This window comes from Epinephelus fuscoguttatus, linkage group LG22 (assembly GCF_011397635.1).
Source record: "Epinephelus fuscoguttatus linkage group LG22, E.fuscoguttatus.final_Chr_v1".
Classification (NCBI taxonomy): Eukaryota; Metazoa; Chordata; class Actinopteri; order Perciformes; family Serranidae; genus Epinephelus; species Epinephelus fuscoguttatus.
Genome location: NC_064773.1, coordinates 22,517,717 through 22,538,513, shown reverse-complemented (window position 1 = coordinate 22,538,513; position 20,797 = coordinate 22,517,717). Strand labels below are relative to the sequence as shown.

The 20,797-nt window shown below is 42.1% G+C and overlaps 1 non-coding gene across 1 annotated transcript; it reads left to right on the top strand.

Annotated features, from left to right (window-relative positions):
• The first annotated feature begins 20,490 nt into the window (after nt 1-20,490).
• Nucleotides 20,491-20,573, top strand: trnal-uaa (transfer RNA leucine (anticodon UAA)). Its single transcript has one exon. It is a non-coding gene; the product is annotated as a tRNA-Leu (tRNA).
• The last annotated feature ends 224 nt before the right edge of the window (nt 20,574-20,797 follow it).

Below are 20,797 nucleotides of genomic sequence, written 5' to 3'. Positions count from 1 at the left end.
CTCATACCTTCCGCTGCCCGCCTCCGCCTTGATTAAACGCTGAAAATTAAATAAAAGAGGGAGACAGGTGTCTCCTATTTTATCTTATTTTGTTATGTTTCTCCCCGAGCTGGAAGCCTCGGACCTCCTGTTGCCCGCTCCCGTCTCAAACACAGAGGTCTCCCTCTCCGCTGAGCACCAACAGCGCACGCCCGGCCTGTTAAATAGCCTGTAACCATGACAACTGTGTGACACAAACTCAGTGCTTTAGTAATTAAATAATGTCGGGCTCGGTCGGGTTCCGACAGAAATATGCGGCCCGTGCCGCACTCTAATGGAAATGAACGTGACAGGTTTTTTTTACAATCTAGGAACCGTTTGCAGGAACCGTCACTCCAAATGTGATGGAACCGGTTCCGGAACCGGATCTTTGGACCCGGTTCCAAAAAAGAACCGGATCCGGATCCCAACCCTAGTCTCTATATGTTGTCGTCACTGACCATCAAGCCCAACTCGTGTGCATTTGAATCCTAGAATGGATCTCGGAATGTTCACACTTAAAACTGGTGACATCATTAATGACATCACAGTACAACAAAGAGACACATAGTAAGTAGATCTGATGATTCTAATGATAGCAGTTGGACAACCAACAACCCTCGACTTCAAGAAATATATCGACCGAGCGATACGCAGTGGACTTCAAGCAAACCACTGTGATTCAACTTAGTGAGAAAACAAAATGACAGACAGTGAATTTAGCTCATCTCCACGTCCCAGCCATGATCTCTTCCATCTCCCTAGCAAATACACGTTCCTCAAGGTTCTGGGAGAGGGCGGTTTCGGGACGGTGTTGAAATGTTGGAAAAAGGACACGAAAGAAACCGTGGCTGTGAAGATCCCAAAATCATCTGAATGTCTCAACAGGGAGATTGCCATGTTGAAAAAGTTCAAGCGTCTCAAGTTAGATCAGCACAATATAATCAAGTTTTTGTGCTGCTTCAACACGAGACATGGAAGGGCTCTAGTTTTTGAGATGATGGACATCAGCATGTACGACTACATGTTGAAGACCAACTGTGCCCCGATGCATTTGAGTGACGTCAGCACCATCATTCAACAGCTGGCCAGAGCACTCAAGGCGCTGAAAGGCATCGGAGTGATCCACACAGATTTTAAATTGGACAACATCATGCTGGTGGATCAACGGACACGACCATTCCAAGTCAAGCTCATAGACTTTGGCTTGGCCATAAAAAGTTCCAAAGCCAAGCAGGGCAAGATGGTACAAAACCGTTACTTCAGAGCTCCAGAAATTATTTTGGGCCTTCCATTCTCTGAGGCCATTGACATGTGGTCACTGGGTATTATGATGGCTTTCTTTGTCCATGGTCAATTACTATTCCCAGGAAGAACCGAGTATGAAGTACTGCTGTACATTAAAAGAATCCTGGGTCAGCCGGCAGACCATCTTCTAAATAATGGACATAAGACAAAGTGTTATTTCACCAGGACTGAGTCCAACAGCTGGAGGCTCAAGACACAAGAGGAGTATTATGGACCGTGCAATTCCAGGAGTCCCTTAAACTTATTATGTTACTCTCTGGATGATCTGAAACACCTGCGCCTGGAGCCGAAAAACTCAGCAGAGGCTGTGGAGCGAGCGCAGTATATTGATCTCCTGAAGGCCATGCTGAAACTGGATGGGACTGAGAGGATCTCTCCCACTGAGGTCCTCACTCATCCATTCATTGCTAGTGGCCACCACAGCTCCTATTCCAGGACTCTCGTGGAAAAACCAAGACATAGAACCACCAGCATCAATCCAGACCGCCACCGTCCAACATTATCTCCTCAAGTCCTTCCATCAGGTGTGGTCCTGGTGCGGCCTGCTGCAGCTAAAAATGCGCTGCAGAGGGAAGATGAGGACAGTTCAGTCAGTTTGCAGGCTGAGCCGAAGAAGACATCCTCAGTGGAAATCACTGACAGTGACGGGACATCCTTGAAAGGTGACACCTTGACCCAAAATAAGACGAAGAAGAAGAAGAACTGTGTGCGGCGTTTCTTCTCTTGGATGAGGAAATCATTCTGCTGCAGCATCACCATCACCATCAAAAGGATACAGAAGGTAAGGAGTGAAGTTCTGTGAAAGTTTTTTTAGGGATGCACGACATTGGATTTTTTGTCAATATGCTGATATATATCAACACATTTGGCTGATAACCGATGGCTGATAACTGACCGATGACATGTCGATATCATCCTGCATCCCTGTTTCTTTTAGCATGATTCACCGGAGTTGTGCTGTAGAAAAACTATCACAGATCTTCTGAGGGCAGCACGGTGGCTCAGTGGTTAGCACTGTGGCCTCACAGCAGGAGCTCCTGGCCCTCTTCCTGTCTGTGAGGTGAGCATGTTCTCCCCGTGGCTGCGCGGGTTTTCACCGGGTACTCCGGTTTCCTCCCGCACTTCAAACACATGCAAATCAGGCGAATTGGACAAAATAAATTTCATTTTAATTAAATAATACCACTCAAAATAAATAAATAAATAAATAAATGATTAAAAATAATACAAGGAGGAGAAAGAGCATCATTTCGTTTTTATAGATTATCTGTCCCGTCTGTCTTTAAAACCAGATATTTTACTGTCTTGCATTTGGTTGTTTTCGGGTCCTTTGGTACAGTAACAGAAATCATGTCTTGGAGTTTGGTATAAACCATTGTATCTATCTGAGCTTTCCATGAGCTTAACAGCTTAACTTCACTGGTTATTGGATGAATCAGTGGGGATATAAAAAAGAATTGTTCCTTGTTTTTAGCCTGAAGGAAAGAAAAGAAAGCCTGTGACACAGAGCTGTATTATTAATCATGTTTAAATTTATAGTACCATTTAGGTAGACTTAACAGAACTGATGAAGAAAAACAAACCTCTGGCTATGTCTTGCCAGGTCGTCAAGCATCGTACTTTTCTCAAATCACTTTATATAAATACACTGTTGGGCACAACATGTCTTTCCCTGCACATAAAGCTGCAGGTTCTAGTGGCCAGCAGAGAACAGGCGTGAACTGTGAGGGCTGAAGTGTGTTCAGTCTAGGGCTGTAGTCAACCAGAGAAAATCTTGGTCAACTAAAGTCACACATAATAATTACATAATTTGAGGGAGAACAGGCTCTGATTGGAGGGAGAGCTAACCACGCCCACGTAGGAGACAAGAAGAGTAAACATATTCTTAACATTGGTCTACGGTGGGGTATCTCCTTTATCCAATATCTCTGGTTCAAATCAAACTTTATTTATATAGTTGATTCAAAACTCACATTAAATATGGCTTAATAGAGACAATTTCAAGTACACAAGTGCGCAAATTGGTTTCACTAAATCGCAGAACTGACAGACAAACACTTGTCTTTATCTGGACACCCCCCCCCCCAATACAACATGCTAACTTTATTAGCACAAGTCTATGGCGTTTTACATTGTATACATTAGCCTAGCGTCTAGCGATCTTTTCCTCTTCTCATATAAAACCAGAGACAACAGCAACATGTAACAAAGGTAACGGTACGTAATTTGGCTCCATTACAACTCACAAAATTCACAGACGAAACAACTGTCTTAAACTAAACACATTTTCCAAGCAAATACAACATGCTAACGTTATTAGCGCCAGCCTATGGCATTTTACATGGTATACATTAGCCTAGTGACAAGCAGAGATTTCCTCTGCTCATATGAAGCCAGGATAAATCCCGAAGTATAAATCCCTGAAGGATAAATCACACACAAGACTTAAAATGCTATTTAGTGGAGGCTTTACTGTCTTCACAATTTAGTGTTTCTCATCTGTAAAATACAAGTAAATACAAGCTTTGTTTCCACTGAGGGAGATGGTGTTGGTACACAGAAACAGACAGGAGATCTGCGTCACCACGACGTTGAGTGTGAGGGTGGGCAAGTCCAACTTAGCCTGTCCCCCCGCCGCAGGAAATAATGGATTAATCTTGGAAAGCTATTGATGTAGCACTTTTCTCCTTATCAAAGTAAAGCCTGATTTATGGTCCTGCGTTAAATCAACGACGTACCTACATCGTAGGGTAAGTGGCTATGCAAAAAAAAAAATGTAACTACAGAGCTGCCAAGCGTCACGCTTTGAGTGTGACAGTCACGCAATTTGACCCATTCTCACACCACACGCCACACTTGACATTTCTCATGCTTATATTTCCCCATTCAATACTCTATATTTATTTTTTTAATGATAATAAACTTTGGTCCTCGCGGCTTGCCGTAGTTCGAGTAACTCTGATTGACTGACCGAGATAACCAATCCCAGACCAATCCATCAGTCCTCTGTGCCTAAATCTAACCAACCACGGAAGGCACCACGCAATATAAACCAGTCAGAAGCAACGTAAGGCGGGTCTTGGCATCTCTAACTTTCTTTCACACACAACAGCGCCGACATTTAAAACCCACTCGACGTTCTCCTGCTTGCTAGAAGACGGACGGTAGGTAACTACCCAATTTTGTTCACTGTTGATTCGCTGTTTCTCCTTGAGTTTCCTAGTTAATATGTACTGTTTTAAGGCTGCTAAAAGTCTATCATTGTCCTGTATTTGTTGCAGAGCTTTGTAACATTTATTTGCCTCTTCTCTTGGCTAGTTCACACTTGAAAAAGAGACTCTAACGTTAGTCTCAATGTGTGTGTGTGTGTGTGTGTGTGTGTGTGTGTGTGTCAGAGTTACAGACTTGTAAATATCAATTTAGACCCCCCTAAAGCAGTGTTTCTCAAAATTCTAAATTTCAAGGGCTATCCTTAACTCTGACAGTGTACAAATGGAACCAAATGGACCCCAATGGGTCCATTTGGTTCCATTTGTACACTGTCAGAGTTACAGACCTTGTAAGGGTCAATTTAGACCCCCCTAAAGGAACCCACAGAGTCCCTGGAATCCACTTTGAGAACCACTGTAAAACTAGCATTAGGAGGCCACAGTGCAGGGAGAGCCGCTGGCATGGAGGTGAGGACATCGGTCTTAAGGTATAAATCGACGTTAAAACAGGCCAAATCGATGTTAAAAAAAAGGCCAAATTTTTTCCGAACGCATCATGACACTAAAGTCTCACTCTTGTCATTTTCTGAAACTTGGCAGCCCTGTAACTACACGTCGAGGCGACGCAGACCCAGCACAGACCGAGAGGGCTGTGATTGTCGTAAAATCCTCCTAATGGGTCGCAGAGACTAAGGAATAATGTTCATATAACATACTGATCTCATCGACAACAATAGTACAGCCAGAATATTCGCATTTAAAAAATTTTTTACAGTCCGCAAATCATGTTTATGTTTTGAATTTGTGTTTTGGCCTGTTGCGCCACCCACCGCCGTCTACCAGTCACACAGCCAGTAGAATCTCAGCATCAGTTACAGTTATGACTGAGCTACAGCAACACAGCAAGCAGCATTAGCAGTGTCCCAGTACATAGCATTAGCAGCCGGCTCCTCCTGCGTTAGCAGCAGAGACCAGGCCGCTGGAAAACCGAAGATCACGGATGCGGCGACGCGGCCCTGCTATGGCAGCCGCCTGTGGGCAAACAAATCAGTCTCCAGCGTGCCGCTGTCCAGCAACCTCGAATCTGTAGGGGCGGACACGACTCGCGGCAGTATTTTGAATTTGAGTGCAGTAACCGTTTTGGCCACATTCTTACATACAGCATCTTTAAATATCTTCTGTTGCGATGTAGATGTTGCAGTATTAACATACTTTCTTCGACATCCAACAACTCCAACTCCAGCAAGATTCTCTCTCTGTTTGTCGCTATTGTTCACTGTGACCGGAAAAGCCGGAAGCTAAACGAAGAATTAACTAGAGATGGCAGCCCCCTACCGCTCTGGTGGTGAATTGCACTGCGACGAAATGGAGTGACGGAGAAGTTCGAAGGGTTCACGATGGCGTCACGGCAACGACGTAGGTACGTCGTAGGTACGCCGCAGGACCATAAATCAGACTTAACACGGCGATTATTCCACTATTGAGAATTTGGTCGGATGAGAGCATAGCGACCAAACATCGACTAGTCAACCAGGAGACTACAGCCCTAGTTCAGTCAAGCTCTTCTTAGAAAAGAAAGGATGAAAAATTCACATGGAAGACCACCGTGTAACATCTGAATAAACTAAGCCAGACAAGCTTGGAGGCTGGAGGTTGGACCAACCTTATTAATCAAATCACAACCTTTTCCTACCCTAAAAGTGGCTCTATGAGAAATGTAGAGTGTTTGAAATGTCTGGACACGGTTCTCAACATGGAGATTGCTGAGCCAGCAGCTAGCAGCTAACAGTGCTAACTCCGCGAAGAGCGCTTAACAACTGCAACAGTGCTGACAGAGGAAACAGTATCAACCAGGGGGAAACCAGAGTGTTGGTGTTATGCTTCTGCAAGCCATCCTGATATCAGCGAGTGTTGTATAAGTGCAGTGCAAAGTGGTAGCAATGAGCTACCCAGTGGGATACACACATTCTCTAATATGCACATGGAGAGCCGGATTATCTACCACAACAAACCACAGAAAAACTCAGATTACAACACACACACACACACACACACACACACACACACACGTGTAGCATGACTTCTTTCGTTGCTCAGGACACCATCACTCCACTATACCTGTACATAGCAAATAGTGGTTTGCTGCTATATTAATGCTCTTTCACCAAAGTGCTAAACCTAAACACAGACAGGAGTCTGGATGCAAACATGGGATTCTGATGTCAGTCCCGCTATCCACCCCGACCACCTCCCTGTGAATCTAAATGGTAAATGGACTGCACTTGTATAGCACCTTTCTAGTCTTCCAACCACTCAAAACGCTTCAACATTACATGTCACATTCACCCAGTCACATACACAGTCACACAATGGTAACCGAGGCTACCATACATGGTGCCACCTGCTACTTAGTAATCATTTACATGCACTCACACACCAATGGGACAGCCACCAGACACACTGGGGTTCAGTATCTTGCCCAAGGGTACGGCGACCAAATTGCCGATCTTCCCTTTGGTGGACAACCCGCTCTACCTCTGAGCCACAGCCGCCCTATTCCTAACCATAATTCAGGCAGCGATTACATTGTCACCACAGTGCTATCATGATAGAAATTTAGTTATGTACGAACATAATTTAGGGACAGGGTTGGCTGATGAGGACTATGCAATATGGTGGAGAGCTCTGGAACTGCAGAATAAGTGGAGCTGGAGTTGGGATTGTTCTTGTAAACTGATGTTTGCAAGGTCAAGAATGAACTAATGCTTAAAAATGAATAAGAACAAATTTCGTTTGCCAGGTTGTGAATAATTCCTTTGTTGTTTGGCATTGCCCTCCCGCACCTTGACACTTGATTTTTCTTTTTAGTTCATAAGGAACTAAATGCAAATGCTAAAGAGAAACAGGCTTTGAAAGTGGATGAGTATTCCTTCGGTGTCTCTGAAAAACAACAGTGGAAAACTTAATGCAGATTAAACAGGTTTGATCAGAAACTGCTGTGGGGTTGGGCTCAGAGATTATTTGAGCGCTTATCCCTAATTTGTCCTGACTATTCCGTGTTAGCGATTTCAGCATCAGCCCATGAAACTCATTGTGAAATCACTCTTTTTCTTTTCTTCTCTCCTTCAGGAGCCATTTTTCCCTATTATGGTAATTTCAAGTAAAAGCCAACACTCAAAAGGAGAGGCTCTTGAATCCACATTAATACAGCAATTAGAAAAACTATACAGCCAGCATCTTCTTAATCGTGCAAATTGAATAATGATCTGGAAGCAATGCTAGGATATGTGATTTACTCCACATTAATGCATTCATTTCAGAGGAAGTTTAGTCACGTGTGCACTAGGGGTGAAAACGTTTTGCCTGTGGTGCTATCATTTTGAATGTCAGTTGTATTATTTGTACATTAAAGATACATATTGCCGCAGTTAGATTTTGCCAAAGCAACACCGTGCTGTAAAGTAGAATAATGTCGGCCCACGTTATCTTGGCATGACATTGAAGAGTGTTCCCAGTCACTGCAGGCCTGACAGGACGTCTGTAAAGTGACCAACATAGGCACATCAACATGGTGGGGGTGGACAAGTGACAACATGATTAAACACCATAATATTAGAGTGTTTCTCGGCCTGATAAAGCCCAGAAAAGGCTTGTTTTCTGAGTTGTATTGAGTGTTACACGGGAAGAGAAAAAAGGAAAATTCAAGGAAGCTTCTGTTTAAATTCAGTGGACTATTGCAAAGAAATTATAATTGTATTGAGGTTTGTTTGTACCAAAAAGTCAAAATCTTTGGCTTGTCATTTTCTATAGTATTTCACCTGTAGCCATATGCAACCAGTGATGACAGAGGCCAACAGATCCTCATAAAGCGGTTCCTTTTATCATAAGGAAATGCACATTCAGTGGTTCGTAAGATATGTAATGAATTAGCGCCCTACAAATGGCACTGTCACATACTTAACGTAAAGTTATGTACTTAATGTGAAGTTATGTCAGTTAAGATTAGGCAAGTAAGGTTATGTAAGCTAGGTTTAGAAAAAGAATCATGGTTGGGAATTGGGAATTTAGATAATTAACATAAAGCTATGCACTTAATCTAAGGTTACATAGGTTAGGTTTACGAAGAGACATGTAGTTGGGTGTTATCACATTAACATGTAACATAAAGTAACATAGATTAAGTTTAGCCAAATAAAGTTATGTAGGTTAGGTTCAGGAAAAGACACATGGCTGGGCATCATTACGCTATGTGCTTAACGTTAAGTTATGTACTAAATGTAAAGTTATGTAGGTTAGGTTTAGACAAAGAAACATTGGCCGTTTTCACATTACATACTTAACAAAGTTACGTAAATTAGGTTGGGCTAAATAAAGTTTCGTCGGTTAGGTTCAGGAAAAGACACCTGGTTGGGCATTGTGATATTAGATACTTAATGTAAAGCTACATAGGTTAATTTTGGGAAACGAAACATGGTTAAGCACTGTCACATTATATACTTAACGTAAAGTTATGTACTTAATGTAAAATTCCGTAGGTTAGGTTCTGGAAAAGACACATGGTTGAGCATTATCATGCTACGTGCTTAACGTAAAGTTTGTAATATAAAGTTACGTAGTTTAAGATTAGGCCATAAAGTTATGTAACTTTACAAAAAGACACATGGTTGGGCATTGTGAAATTAGATATTTAACGTAATGTAGGTTAGGTTTCGGCAAGTTAAATCACATAGGTTAGGTGTAGACAAAACAAACATTTTTGGGCGTTGTGACATTTGATGCTTAATGTAAAGCTACATACTTGATGTAACGTTACATAGGTTAGGTTTAGGAAAAGACACATGGTTGGGCATCATCACGCTACGTGCTTAACATAAAGTTACATACTTAATGTAAAGTTACGCAGGTTAAGATTAGGTGATTAAAGTCACGTAACTTAGGTTTAGGAAAAGAAAGATGGTTGAATGTTGAATGTTGTCACATTAGTAAATTTATGTACTTAACGTTAAGTTACATAGGTGAGGTTCAGGAAAAGACGCATGGTTGGGCATTGTGACAGTAGATACTTAACATAAAGCTTCGTACTTAATGTGAAGTTACATGTGTTAGGTTTAGGCAAGTTAAGTTATGCAGGTTAAGATTAGGTGAGTAAAGTCACGTAACTTAGGTTAAGGAAAAGAAACTTGGTTGAATGTTGTCACATTAGATACTTCATGTAAATGTATGTACTTCACGTTAAGTTATGTAGGTTAGGTTCAGGAAAAGACACATGGTTGGGCATTGTAATGCTACTTGCTTAACACAAAATTAGGTACTCAAAGTACAGTTAAGAAATATGATGACGATGCACCTTAAATTAACTCAAAGTTTATTTGGTTTTACACAGACATGAACACGCGTCTCCTGGGGTCCGTTTCACAAAGCAGGTTCAACAAACTCTGAGTCTAATCCTGAACTCTGAGTTGATCTACTCTGAGATAGGAAACTCTGAGTTTCCGGTTCCAGAACAGCTGATTTGAATCAGTTTAATCAACTCGGAGTAGTTTCACCTGGAGTTAAGGGTGTGCACCACAACTATAAAAAGCCAACATCAATGGAGCCCCGATTCGACGAATCACCATGGCAATATGGAAGAGGAGGGCTGCGTTTTTCACCCCACTAGAATTAGAAATCTTAATGCGCTCATACGGCGAGTTTGCACGCGTTTTCAAAAAGAAGTGCAACACCGCTGCAGCTGCAAAAGAGAGGGAGATGGCGTGGGAGAACATTGCTGCTCGGGTCAGTGCACAAGTTTAAATGTAGTCCTTCGCAATCATAATAATATTACAGGGGAAAACTGCTTGAATGGTAGCCTATTAATTTATTTCATTTAGGAGCAATCCCACGGGGGAGAAGCGCACTTGGCAGCAGTTTAGGATGAAATGTAAAAACATTGTTCAAACAGGTAAGATCTCGGCATAATCTCATGGGGGTACCTCATTTTGATCACGCTATACATTGTAAAGTAAATATTAAGTGGCTGTTTGACTGTGCAGTTGTTTTACCCCCAACATAATGCTGTTTTCACACACATAAATGTCTTCTCATCTATATCATGTTCTGTTAAATAATTAAGCCTATTTAAACTAACACAGTCTTCTACTGAGCCAACAGAAAGAAGGCAGATGCCCGTAAAACGAGCACACTTTTCTAACCGCCCTGCGTACTGTTGCCTTACTCAAGTGCTCAGCATCTCCAACATTGTACAAAAAACTTCCATTTGCAAAGAAACGCAGCCCAACACACAATATCTGCTGGGATGTGAGAGCATGACTACGATTGGTAATGTTGCAAATGTAAGGACGGATTAGGTTGTGTGTGTAGATGATGGACTGTGACGTGAAACGGTACAGCTCAAAAATATAATTGTCTGGAAATGCTAGAACATCTATGCGTGGTCTGATAACCATCTCCCAACGAATATTTAGCCTTTCTCTGCGCTGTAATGCTGTACCTTCATCCACAGAATCATTATCAAAAGGACATGCCATGTTAGTGAAAAAAGTCGCCACCTACTGTGCCTAATGGACTTCTAATATACTGACTGATTTTTTAAATGACAGAGGGCAGAACTAGGCTACACCAAAACTCGCCTGCTGACTGAATGAATGAGGAAATCAAATGGAGTGTGTGGCTCTGAAAGAGGGCGGAGACAGAGAGAAACTCGAGGTTCATTGAGAAAAACCTGGTTCCGACCAGGTTAGGTTCATAGAGTCTGTTACTACGGTAACTGACCGAGAGCTTAAGTTACCTCTCTCTCTGAAACAGGCTAGAGTTACCCCTCTTTCTCTGGTTTGAGTTACCTCCCTTTTTGAAAAGGAAAACTCTCTTTCAGGGTTAACAGACTCTGAGTTCTCACTAAACCTGCTTTGTGAGGAACATCCTGGTTTGTTTAACCCATCAACATGATCACAGCCTTTCTGTTTACATGGGTTAAATACAAATTCTGGTGCATTGCTTTTCATAGGTTTACATACAAACAGTGCCTGACAATGCCCTGCAAATGATATGTTGAACTGAAAGTGTAGAATCTAGAACATTTTTTGTCATATGATCTTATTGCTGTTTAAAAATAAATCCTTTTGACAAACACATTTAAAAAGTTGGTTCATAATAATTAGTGTTAAAGTGTTTCATCAATAGACAAAGAAAACAAGGCAATTACTAATGACTGAACAACTAATGATTCTTCCAGTCATTAGGAAACTGTCTCCTGACCCTGACAAGCAATCATTTATAGTGTAACAACACTGCTTTAGAATCACATGCACAAAATAAAACATGTCAATATGTTATTATGTAGAGATGATCAAAATAAATCCAAGCTGTGTGTGAGGAGGGGCTCTAATAACATAATCGATATATACAGTAGAAGAGTCAGTCAGACATGTCAGTTGGAAAGAAAATTGGTCCCTGTAGCAGATAAATAATCAATAAGAAAGTCCTTTAATTCTGATTAGACATAAATATTTTAGTGTGTCTTCAGGATTGTCTTGGGATGCAACACCATAGCCCCTCATCCATACAGTGTATTCACAATGGAAAAGCAACAAAATAAAATATACCACATACAAACTAAATATGGTCCATTTTTAAGTGCGCTGCCAATAATATACACAATACAATGTATAAAGGAAACCGGAGAGTTGCCCCCAGCTGAAAACAAAAAACAAATTGCAAAGAAACAGCTTCAAGAAAATCAAAATCAAGTGTCAAATCTTAAGAAAAACATAAAACGTGTGAAGTTGAATTGGCACTCCAGAGTTGCATATTGACATTGGATGTTGCATGCATTTTTACTCTTCCTGTTAGTATAAAATGATAAGGTATGTTTATTCTTTTGTATAGTGAAAAAAAAATAATAGAATTTTATTGTTGTGGCAATCCAACTTAGGACCCAAAAGGCAAACACAACCAGGAAACGGGGAATGGTTAAAGGTAGTTTATTGTAGTTTGAAGAAGGGGAGCTGAAGGCTTGAATGAAATGATGGCTGAGGTGGGCAGAGAATGGCGAAGTATAGCAGGCAGATTAGCTGAAGGCAGAGCAGTCCAAATCTGGAGGCAGAAGACGATAGCAAGGCTGGACGTGGTGAGTTATGGTTGAGACTGGTGTGATGAACCTGATACACAGAACAGACTGTGAACTGATGTCCCAAAGTACAAAAAGACAGAGTGTCAAAAAACTAGAAGTTGGTCTTGATGTCTGTACCGCGGAGGAGTCTGAACAATCTGGTAGAGTCTGGATGTCTGAGCTGTGGTTTATATACTGCAGTGGCTTGATTGTAGGTGAGGTCCAGATGTGGAGATTCAGCAGCTGCTGGCGCTCAGGAGGACTGGCAGAAAGAGGGAACCAGAAGGCCATGCCCAGCAAACACACAGAGACAGACTGAAAGCAAACATAAAGGCTCATTTATGCTCCCTTTACGTACGAAAATGTATACGTCCGTTTCAAACGATGTTACCGTCACTGCCCACATACTTCCATGCATCCTTTACATTGGCATGGATGTTAACCAATATATCCACCAGGAGGCAGCCCAGAGTCAAAAGTTTATGACAACAACAAACTCAAAAACAAACATGGCGACTGTGGAGGAGATGTTGATAATGTACCTCTTGTATAAATGACAAAAACAGAGGCAGCGTTGACGGAGGCGGTGGTCGGTGAGGCTGTTAAATACATTGCAACTGGAGGACGGAGAATTATTTTCTTTAGTACTGCCGATGAGAGAAATTGAATTGTTATTTCTTCTTCGTGTCTCACTAGAGCTAAGTATCAGGTAGTGACAGCAACACTGCCCCCACGGTTCCTGGTGGTACTGCTCCATTTGGCCCGTATCCGTAAGCTTTATGGGAACGTGCAGAAATACGGACGAAATGAATGCAGAGCACGGACAGAAGGCTCTGTCCGTATCTGGATCCGTATTTAACGTTGAGCATAAATGGGCCTTAAGACACTAGGAAGGGGAAACAGGAAGCACAAGGCAAAGCTGAAACCCTAACATTTATGTAGTATGGACTTGGAACTGTTTTTATTGGAACTACTTTTTGGCTGAACCACAACATGCTGGCCATTTAAATGCAAAAGTCTGTTCTTGAGTGACTGAGTGATGAAGTTGCACCATTATTCATCAGAGTGAGTGATGATGCAAGTGTTGGTGTCTTCCTAAATGAATAGATGCTGATAGGCTGATGGATCTGTGGACGCTGACAGTGCTGTATTACTGTCTTCCTCATTTTCTGTAACCAGTGTAGCATGATAGCATGGTGCAATTAGTACACTACCTAGCTACCTAGCCAGCTGCAGTCAGAATGGCAGTTTTGGAAGGAGGAAAGAGAGGTTTGTTAAGGTTACACAAGCCTTAAATTGATTTAAATATCATTGACTGTTGCGTGCTTCAATGTCAAAAGCACAGATATTCGGAAAGCTGTTGTGAGGAGGAAGTGGAGATAAGGTACTGCTTGAAAGTGAAATCAATATTATGTGTATACAGTGTCGAAACAGGGGCCACCACAATGACAAAATTCCACTTTTGATAATCTGTGCAGACAGGATGCTTTACAAACTGTAGTAGTTGGCGGAACTTGGCTCTTATAGTAACGGATGGCTGCGGAGCCTCCACCAGTCGCACAGGGACATAGATCCCCGATTGGTGCAGAAGAGGGTAGGGTTGTGTTGAATGGAGCAAAAAGGAACTCGATCGGGGAGAGAAGCTCCAAAGAAAGCAGCTCACTTCTGTTGTGTGACTGTGTCTAAGTTTACTGTTCTTTAATTTAACTTTCGCAAAGTCTTGTAAAGTATGTGACTGGTTATATGCCGCAGCTTCCAGTTTCAAAGTAAAAGCACACTAGCGTTTCCCTCACGGTCCGACCCTATTTTAGGTTTTGACCTTGTCTTGTTACAGAATAAACAGTCCCAGTGAAAACTGAATATTTTCACCACAAACTAGGGATGCACTGATCCACTACACTGGTTTACTGTCATCCATGCAAGCTGCTTTCATTAACTATTTGTATATTTTCCACTCAATCATAAATCAGGAGGCTGTGATCATGTGAAATATGTGCTGAAGGCTGTCGTCCATCATATGATGGGAGCAAAGGAGGAAGTCAGGTGTAGTAAAAGAGCAGGCCCCCGGGGACAGCGCCAGGCTTTGAAACCAATGTGACATAGTGCATTTGGGTTCGTCATGTGGTGCCATTGGGCCCAAAAAGACTTTTTCTCTATTGACTTGTATTGAGAAAAAGACGGCATTAAATCAGTGCCTACATTTTTTTAAAGTGCCACAACCTCCCACAAACTGTCATTTCTCTATCGAGATTTGATCCATTTGGTCAGATAATATTTCAAAAGTCTAGACGAGCGGCATGATTAAATAATTTTATCCCTATTTAAGTTAGCAGAAGGGTAAAATGGAAGTTAGCTGTTTGGCTGGTGGAAGTTCTGTGCATCTATCTATGGGCCCAATGATGCAGAAACTGAGTGAAAGTCAAACTTTTTTTTAGCTTCATGCACCACTGAGCAACTTTCAGAGGAATGAACAAGGCCCTGCCTCAAACGCTGTATCCAGTTCTCTTTATACATCCATGATAAAGAGTGACAAGGTCCGTGTCAATCAAACACAGGACTTTAACCCAATAGACCACTGTTTGTGTCCTGTGTGAAACCAAAAGTTACACAACCTCACGTCATGTCGTCACGCTAAATTTATAGGGCAATGTAACATGATAACGCTCAACTGTCTAGATATAACCTCACCGGCAGGGGTGCTTATTTGTAAGATATCATACAAACCATGTGCATTACTTTTCAGATACCATTCGAACCATCGTATCACAATACGATGGGTCTGATCCAGTTTCAATACACTTTGTTTGTTAATGTCAATATAAAGTACAGTGTTTAATGGGAGTTGAAACACAGCTTTCAGAGGGGACATCTCGAAAATCTGGCAAATAAAAGCTAAATTATTTTCATGGCTTGATACCACTAACAGCAAGGAGAAAAATATTTTTGTTATTTTTAATAAGGTGAAATGACACTGTAAAACACACTTGAAGCACATGTTCCAACAGTTAGCTGTCAAGATGGGTAATGAAAATTGCTCTTAATATTTACTTACTGCTTTAAAAAATAACTTTCCCAAGACTGACCACAGCACTCGACTCAGTATCCTGTCTGTGAAGGTGGGTCGGGAACCAAAGTGCTGCTGGAGTCGTACCTGCTGAATCCACAGTGGCACTTTGGCCTCTGCCAGCGGGCTTCTGCAGAGTACTTTGTAGTGACAAGTCATTACCTCAGCTGGCGCTTTGTTAGCAAACAGGTCCTCCTATTCAAGTGATTAACAAGTAATGAGTAGATTGCTCCAGCAACAGATTCCCTATTTGTGCAGACACACATAAACCGAGTGGCACATGCACAAACACATTCAGTGAGCATGCCGGACTTTGTTTTCTGCTAAGCACAGATGTTATTGTGTTCCTAATGGTGCTTGAAGTAATTACACCCTGTAATGTTACTCGCCGTCTCGTCCTCTCCAGCAAGCCTCAGCATGGTAGCTTCAGAAGCACCATACACAGACACCATTCTCCCCCTAAATGACTCCATTAGCCAGAATGCATCTGCAGTCGCTTCTTGTGCGAAAATATGAGGCACGCTTCACCAACAGCCTAACTGACTGCATACAGAGGGGAGCTGGTCAGTGGGAGCAAACACACAAACAGGTTATTAGTTATTGTAAGATGCCTGTGTGTGTGAGAGAGAGATGGTCTGAAGATCTGGAAGACTTTGACAAGAACTTTTTATTGGACAAAACAGAACAAAGATCTGCATCAAGAATAAAGCGTTGTCATTGTGAGACTGTTGAAGTTAGCACTTAGCTTGAAGTACCACTCTGCCCTAGCCTGAGTGTCAGACTGAAGCTCCCAGAACCTTCAGTCTGACATCACCTCCATTGAAGGCGATTTACAAGGGGGAGGGAATTTGATTTTTCCCTAAGCAATCAGTAGAGATCAACGACTCACCCAGAATCTGACGTCATTAGTATCCATGCCTCGGGGGTGCCGAAAACAAGCGAGCATCGCCCATTTAAAATGTCTCCATCGTCGTGCACGCCCAGCTGCATCGCCGTTAAATCCAGTTTAGCAGCTTCCTTAATTTGGTCCTCCATTAACGTGAGTAATGGCGAAATACCTCGATAGCATCGTTAATGTGGTCTGTAGGATCTGTAGCGGTCGCCATTGTTGCTATCCTCACCAGTTACCCACCGGTGCACAGCTTGACATCAGCGTGGCGCTGATTGGCTAATCGCTAGACCCGCCCCCACCCCCGGCGTTCATTGGTCCGTCCTTCATTTGGACGAGATAAATCGCAAATTCATTGCAGTATGCCAGACCAGAGATGCAAGTCTACTCAGTTGAGTGGGCGGGGTCTATGGTCTGGAACCAGGCTAACTCCTACAGCGTCACAGATACACTAGCATGGCCGTCGGCTCTTGCTAACATACATTTTAAAAGGTCTTAAGTTGGAAACAACGTTTATTAGGGTTTTTTGTACCTAAATATGTCCCTGTGTAAAAACATAATGTATCAACCACATACCCAGAATAAATGTTGGCATTGTACGTTCTTGCAAACCCTGGATACTTTACATTTGTATGTTATTATGTGGAAGATATATATTGAAACTTTATGTTTAAACAACAGTGTGGTTTATGTGTGGTTAGGTTTTGACACAAAACTTGGTTAAGGTTAGGAAAAGATCCTGTTTTGTCTTAAAATACCTGGTTTTGGGGGCACAATCCTGACTGGAAATTTAGAGATGTCTCCGTAAAAAGCAACTGCGATATGTGGCACTACTCTTCATGGAAAAACAGCAACAGGTTGCCAAATACACACCCATGGTATAAAGCTATGTATATATATATATATATATATATATATATATATATATATATTTTTTTTTTTTTTTTCATTCGTCTCAAACAGTAGTCTGCAGGTTTCTGCAGCCGTTTCAGCAACGTGCCATGCCAAAGTGATGAGGATGGCATACACTGTGCTTTTTCTGGCTCTTTACATCTCGATCAGAAAAGCCTTGTTCTGAGAGAAAAGAAAATTTATTTACATGTGCTTGTAAGTATGAGAATTGTGGAAAGTCTTTGGCGATTAGACCCCATCATGATAGATTACGAAAACTTAAAATTAAACAAGACGCATACAAGCTCAGTGAGCCCGGTCTCACTCCAAAGCTGGTCGAAATCCGACGCTTGGGCAGTGACTTGCGGCGTCAGATACCAACAAAAAAAGGCTTGCTTTAAAGTTGGCATGTTAGTGGCCAATTGCCGGTGGCATCAGGGGGAAAGACGGCGGGACAACAATGAAAATTATGGCCCCAACTGGGGCAGGCCGGAGGGTTAGTGAAAGGATCCAATAAACACTGACTTTTACCTGAGAGAATGGTGGTTGCACCCTGTAAGATAAAGCCAAACCCTGTTCATTTTTCTAAACCTAACCACGTCTGTTTGTTGCCTAAACCCAACCACGTGTGTTTGTTGTTAAAGGAAAAAATACCTCAAGTCGTGGTGTTGTAGCAAAATAGTGCCTCTGGGACGCCAGAGATCACTGTCGAGCCTCCTGGAGGTGTCGGGGGACCAACTAGACAAAACACTGGTGAAAGGAGGTTCCCACTCGATGACCCCAAAGACATGTTAGTTATCACTGCTCACTGGTCTGTATAGTTAAGCCTTGCCATATTAGCTTATCATAGGGCTTAGGTTATTCACTGAGTGTTGATCCTTTCTCTAGAGCACAAACTTCTTGTGTTTATTTGAATTGAATTATTTTGAAAGGAAGTGTACTCTGAGAGAAGACAATGCATGTAACAAGCAGAACTTGACACGGCGTCCCAGAATGTCAACAACCAGTGCACCCAGGGTATCTTACACGTCGTTTGTGGACGTGGAAAGTCCATGACCCAACGTCAATATGTGACGAGGTCAGAGTGACAATGTGTTGACTCAGTAGAGATTCTATATCAATTTTAAAAAAACATGAAAAAAGGAAAAACACATCTAAAAGGGTTCAGTTAAATGTGTTACATTTATGAAATTGTGCTAAAAATTTAAGGCCCTGAAATCATGGAAAATGGAAAACAATCAGTTGATGTCTCCAATTTTCATGCATCAATCAGAGTCTAGCTAAATTTGAATTAAAACGTGGTGACGATTGCGGGGCTGTTTATTTTTTCAGTCAAATGTGATAAAACTTCACCCACACAGTCCTGAGGAAACAGAAAAGCTGAGCTGTTAAACTCTTAATAATGTGTAACTTTGACCTTGATTGTTACTTATTCAGTGTTAGAGTATACACAGCATTTGAAGTTAAGTTTTCAGGGACTTTAACTAAACTGGAAGCGAAATCACCGTAAATGGCTTCTTCTTAAACAACTTCTGTATAACCTTCAACCTTGCCTTTAACACAGCAGAATATTGTCTGTATCGCCGCCGTGCAGCACAGTATAGAAATGCTCCTTTACTCTGTCTCTCAGTCTGTGTCGAGGCAAGGTGCAGCACAATCCAATATTAATGCGCCTCAGCCAGTGTGACTGAAATGACTGCTGCTGTAAGGCAGTTTGCCCTCCAGAAAATTCTAACTGATACCACCTCTCTCCAGTCTCCAATCACCCTGACGACCCAAGTCTCCAAACCCCCTGAGGGATATTTTGTTTAAGTCATTTTCTCCTGTGTCTATGCCTCTCCTCCTTCCTCTCTGCCTCTTCTTCTTCCTTATCCATTTGATGTCACAGACTTGTTTTCTGTTTATGACTGTGGATGATTGAGGCGCGTTGCTCCAGTGTCAGCCCTGCTCCGGGGGAGAACGCAGCAGGACATGGACAAACAAAAACTGTCACCTTCTAAGAGGGGTTCAACTGACATTGGGGGATGAGTGTGAATGTCTGAGTGTGTGTGTGTGTGTGTGCATATGTGTGTGTGTGCAGCCTTCTCCCTGGGGGTAGACATCTTATCTCAGCGGCATCGGGGAGAAAAACAGGCCAATATGTCGGTGCAAAGATGTGCCGTGGGTAAGAACGGGATACGAAACCTGATTTACCCGCAGTGACAGGACCATAGGGTGTCCTACTTTACTGTGTAACCAGCCATCGCTGTCCAACTCTGCGAGACATGGAGAAGGATGGGAGACAGAAGAGAAGGGAGTGATGGAGGAAGGAAAGATATTCTGTAGAATATTAGCATGTCATGTTTATCAGTGGCAGTATGAGGAATGTAGCTGTCATAGCGGGACAAGAAGAAAACGTGTTCAAGTCTTCCTAAAAGATGTGGATAGGTTATGAGATCCAGAACCTGAGTTTGTGCCACAGGCAGCACAATCAGCAAGTCACTAGAAGTCTATTCATTTCATTGGTTTTCAACAGCACATCAAAAATTCGAACCTTGTTTCCCTACCAGTATGACTATAACTCATTTGTCCCCTAAATGTTGCATGTACTGTATGTGCATAACATCATGGTGGGTAATGTACATAAACAGATAACCACATATAAATGTGTTAACCCACTGTTAACCCAGGCTTTCATTAGGCTCTGTGTGTTTAATAAAACGAGTCACATGGCATGTTCAGTGCGTCATTTGATTCTGGATCGAAACTCAAGAACTGTATTTACGCACATTGATACTGTCCCATAATGAAGGATACGTGGAAATCAATTTAAGTTTTTGGCCAAATCAAAGGGAGACTAAGTATGTTAATAGAATATTATCTGTAATAAATACCAATACAGTCGGTTTTCTAATCGTTAGTCTATCAGCTGTAATATACCAGCGGTGTAAAAAAGAACTTGACGATTCAGGACAGTTGCCGTCTGTGTTTGTGTATATATGTGTATATATGTGTATTCGCATACACCAGGATGGCCGAGTGGTTAAGGCGTTGGACTTAAGATCCAATGGACATATGTCCGCGTGGGTTCGAACCCCACTCCTGGTATAGAATTTGGGGGGGACTTGGGTTGGGAACCAGAGGGTTGCCAGTTCACCTACTGGGCACTGCCGAGGTTGAGCAAGGCACTGAACCCCCCCCCCCCCAACCTCTTGGGGCACCCGACCATGGGCAACAGAGGGAAAAAATTAAATTTCCCCTCAGGGGGATTAATAAAGTATATTAAATTGAAAATATTTTCAAAGGATGTACTATTGATAAGTGAAAGGCAT